This window comes from Silurus aristotelis (genome assembly GCF_946808225.1).
Source record: "Silurus aristotelis genome assembly, chromosome: 28".
NCBI lineage: Eukaryota > Metazoa > Chordata > Actinopteri > Siluriformes > Siluridae > Silurus > Silurus aristotelis.
The window spans coordinates 25001-30000 of NC_139601.1; the positions used below are offsets into that span (position 1 = coordinate 25001).

The 5000-nt window shown below is 45.7% G+C and overlaps 2 protein-coding genes across 5 annotated transcripts in view; one reads left to right on the forward strand and one right to left on the reverse strand.

Annotated features, from left to right (window-relative positions):
- Positions 1–615, reverse strand: part of cept1b (choline/ethanolamine phosphotransferase 1b) — a 4336-nt gene extending 3721 nt beyond the window's left edge. For both annotated transcript variants that reach the window (XR_014532180.1, XM_083533752.1), the window contains exon 1: positions 266–615. The gene's annotated coding sequence lies outside the window, so the exon portion shown is untranslated. The remainder of the gene's footprint in view (positions 1–265) is intronic.
- Positions 616–752: 137 nt separating this feature from the next.
- stk38b (serine/threonine kinase 38b) overlaps positions 753–5000 on the forward strand; it is an 18738-nt gene continuing 14490 nt past the window's right edge. For 2 of the 3 annotated variants that reach the window (XM_083533741.1, XM_083533743.1), the window contains exon 1: positions 753–1397. The gene's annotated coding sequence lies outside the window, so the exon portion shown is untranslated. The remainder of the gene's footprint in view (positions 1398–5000) is intronic. The other variant, XM_083533742.1, reaches the window with a different exon arrangement.

Sequence of the window (5000 nt, forward strand, 5' to 3'; positions counted from 1 at the left end):
CCCGTGTTCTCCATGGTCTCCTACACGGTTCTTCACCCTGTTCCTCTGTTCATGCATGTTAGCCTGAGCTGCTAACCAGGGTAAAGGCTTCACTGTTGCTAGCCAGTTTAGCTGAGATGACCTAGCAGTGCCACGTGATCACGTCGTTAACAGACCGTAGCGATTTGGTTGGGGTGTGTGTGTGTGTGTGTGTGTGTGTGTGTGTGTGTGTGTGTGTGTCCGCCCGCCCGCTGAGAGCAGTGTAGGGCCGTGCGGCGGTACTCACTCAGTCCGTGGGCATTTACTTTGCCCACCGATCCCCCGCAGTGTGTCACCTTCTGCCACTCCGCTAACGCACGTTACACTGACACGCCACTACCTGTCACCACGTCCCCTTCCGCCGAGCTCTTCACGCGCATGCGCACCGCCTGCACCCCAACTCACCCAAGCGCACCGCCTGCACCCCAACCAGCGCATGCGCAATACCCACCATACGCTGCGTGAATCCCTATCGCGATATTTTCGGATCGGATATCGGTGATCTTTACACCACAACGCAAGTCTCATATGCATACGGAAATCTTCTCACGTGTCTCTAAGACGCGCGCGTGCTGTGGAAATCACACACTTTATTTGAACCCAATTTCCGTCCTGGGACAGGGAGACTTGGGGGCGTCACACATGCGCACTGCCTGCGCATAACTCTTCCTTTCTTTCTCTCTCTCTCTCTCTCTCTCTCACACGTGTTTATAAATGTGCACAGTGATGCTTTTATTAAATATCGGTCATGTCTGATGGGCTATTTGACGTCACCCCGTGAGCATGAGTTAAAAGTGTGTGTGTAATGAGATCCTAATAAACTTTATACACACAAACATGAAAGTGTGTGAGTCGCTTGCCCAATTCCCTCTGAGTAGTTACTTCTCGTTATTGTTTGACCAGTGTGTGTGTGTGTGTGTGTGTGTGTGTGTTAGGTGTTTGTGGGTAGTTTCAGAAGAAGGGAGGAGCATTTGGATGTGTTTTGACTGAAATTCGTCATCTGTGTAGGACTTTCCTTCATTCTCCGTTTCAGCTCCACCCAACAACTTCACACCTTTCTACCGCACACAACAGCGCGCGCTCTCGGTTCTGATTAAACAAACAAACACACACACACCTGGAGCGACAAGTCCGGGGACTGCGTGCGCGCGTGTCCTGGTCAAGTTGGTGGAGAACAAAAGCATAGCGGGTCGTGAGAACTTTAATCTGAGCGCTGAATCCGGTTTCATCAAAACCCGCGTTCACACTCCAACCCTTCATCTACTGCAGGAACCGGATCAGTGTGAGATCTTCACCAAGTTCTGCTAATCTACTGACCACGTCATCGCTATTTCTCACATCATCTCCCAAACACCCCGAGCTCCGAACTCATCCTTCCAGTGAGTATTCATCCACACACTTTATCCACACTTCATCACACACACACACATATTTAAAGCTATAAAGTTATATACAGTTATCTACACACACACTTCAGATATACTTTTTTGACTCATCCCACCTGACTCGTTTACTTGACTCATCTACTTCACTCACCCATCTGACTCACCTATCTGACTCATCTACCTGACTCACCCATCTGACTCATCTACCTGAGTCACCTATCTGACTCATCTACTTCACTCACCCATATGACTCATCTACCTGAGTTACCTATCTGACTCACCTATCTGACTCATCTACTTCACTCACCCATCTGACTCACCTATCTGACTCATCTACCTGACTCACCTATCTGACTCATCTACCTGACTCACCCATCTGACTCATCTACCTGAGTCACCTATCTGACTCATCTACTTCACTCACCCATCTGACTCATCTACCTGAGTTACCTATCTGACTCACCTATCTGACTCATCTACTTCACTCACCCATCTGACTCACCTATCTGACTCATCTACCTGACTCACCTATCTGACTCATCTACCTGACTCACCCATCTGACTCATCTACCTGAGTCACCTATCTGACTCATCTACTTCACTCACCCATCTGACTCATCTACCTGAGTTACCTATCTGACTCACCTTTCTGACTCACCTACCTGACTCACCTATCTGACTCACCCATCTGACTCATCTACCTGAGTCACCTATCTGACTCATCTACTTCACTCACCCATCTGACTCATCTACCTGAGTTACCTATCTGACTCACCTTTCTGACTCACCTACCTGACTCACCTATCTGACTCATCTACCTGACTCACCCATCTGACTCATCTACCTGAGTCACCTATCTGACTCATCTACTTCACTCACCCATCTGACTCATCTACCTGAGTCACCTACCGGACTCATCTACCTGACTCATCTACCTGAATCACCTATCTGACTCACCTATCTGACTCATCTACCTGACTCCTCCAGAGTCACTAAGAGCGCTCAGAACCATTGACTCGCTCTGAATCACACACACTGTTCATCTTTCTGCCTTTCATTTTAAACACAGACACAAACAAACTGCACACACACCCACACACGTATTTCCTAGACCTCTGTGTTTTTGGGTGGAGTGTTCTTGCCTCTAAAGTTAGTGCACACGGCCTATGCTGTGTCACACACACACACACACACACACACACACACACTACTCACACTTTACACACAAAGCAGTGCTTATTTGCTTGTCTTGTTTGTGTGTGTGTGTTTGTGTGTGTGTGATGGCATTAGTGTTATAAGTGATTGTTTAAAACAGGAAGTGTATTTCATAACTGGAAAAGATGAATGTTTTGTGCGGGTGAATGTGATGTAGAGATGAATGTGACGTGAGGTTGACTGTGACGTGAGGATAAATGTGATGTAGAGATGAATGTGACGTGATGTTGACTGTGACGTGAGGATAAATGTGATGTAGAGTTGAATGTGACGTGATGTTGACTGTGACGTGAGGATAAATGTGATGTAGAGATGAATGTGACGTGAGGTTGACTGTGACGTGAGGATAAATGTGATGTAGAGATGAATGTGACGTGAGGTTGACTGTGACGTGAGGATAAATGTGATGTAGAGATGAATGTGACGTGAGGTGACTGTGACGTGAGGATAAATGTGATGTAGAGATGAATGTGACGTGAGGTGACTGTGACGTGAGGATAAATGTGATGTAGAGATGAATGTGACGTGAGGTGACTGTGACGTGAGGATAAATGTGATGTAGAGATGAATGTGACGTGAGGTGACTGTGACGTGAGGATAAATGTGATGTAGAGATGAATGTGACGTGAGGTGACTGTGACGTGAGGATAAATGTGATGTAGAGATGAATGACGTGAGGTTGACTGTGACGTGAGGATAAATGTGATGTAGAGATGACTGTGACGTGAGGATAAATGTGATGTAGAGATGAATGTGACGTGAGGTTGACTGTGACGTGAGGTTGACTGGGATGTAGAGTTGAATGTGATTTAGAGATGAATGTGACGTGAGGTTGACTGTGACTTGAGGTTGACTGATGTAGAGATGAATGACGTGAGGTTGAATGTGACGTGAGGTTGACTGATGTAGAGATGAATGACGTGAGGTTGGATGTGACGTGAGGTTGACTGATGTAGGGATGAATGACGTGAGGTTGGATGTGACGTGAGGTTGACTGATGTAGAGATGAATGACGTAAAGGTTGACTGTGACGTGAGGATAAATGTGATGTAGAGATGAATGTGACGTGGGGTTGACTGGGATGTAGAGTTGAATGTGATGTAGAGATGAATGTGACGTGAGGTTGACTGTGACGTGAGGATAAATGTGATGTAGAGATGAATGTGACGTGAGGTTGACTGTGACGTGAGGATAAATGTGATGTAGAGATGAATGTGACGTGAGGTTGACTGTGACGTGAGGATAAATGTGATGTAGAGATGACTGTGACGTGAGGATAAATGTGATGTAGAGATGAATGTGACGTGAGGTTGACTGTGACGTGAGGTTGACTGGGATGTAGAGTTGAATGTGATTTAGAGATGAATGTGACGTGAGGTTGACTGTGACTTGAGGTTGACTGATGTAGAGATGAATGACGTGAGGTTAAATGTGACGTGAGGATAAATGTGATGTAGAGATGAATGTGACGTGAGGTTGACTGATGTAGAGATGAATGACGTGAGGTTGAATGTGACGTGAGGTTGACTGATGTAGAGATGAATGTGACGTGAGGTTGACTGATGTAGAGATGAATGTAATGTAGAGATAAATGTGACGTGAGGATGAATGTGACGTGAGGATGAATGTGACGTGAGGTTGACTGATGTAGAGTTGAATGTAATGTAGAGATGAATGTGACGTGAGGTTGATTGATGTAGAGATGAATGACGTGATGTTGACTGTGATGTGAGGATAAATGTGATGTAGAGATGAATGTGACGTGAGGTTGACTGTGATGTGAGGATAAATGTGATGTAGAGATGAATGTGACGTGAGGTTGACTGTGATGTGAGGATAAATGTGACGTGAGGTTGACTGTGACGTGAGGTTGACTGTGACGTGAGGTTGACTGGGATGTAGAGATGAATGTGATGTAGAGATGAATGTGACGTGAGGTTGACTTATGTAGAGATGAATGACGTGAGGTTGAATGTGACGTGAGGTTGACTGATGTAGAGATGAATGACGTGGGGTTGATTGTGATGTGAGGATAAATGTGATGTAGAGATGACTGTGACGTGAGGTTGACTGGGATGTAGAGTTGAATGTGATGTAGAGATGAATGTGACATGAGGTTGACTGTGACGTGAGGTTGACTGATGTAGAGATGAATGACGTGAGGTTGAATGTGACGTGAGGTTGACTGATGTAAAGATGAATGACGTGAGGTTGACTGATGTAGAGATGAATGTGATGTAGAGATGAATGTGACGTGAGGATAAATGTGATGTAGAGATGAAAGTGACGTGAGGTTGACTGATGTAGAGATGAATGACGTGAGGTTGACTGATGTAGAGATGAATGTGACGTGAGGTTGACTGATGTAGGGATGAATGACGT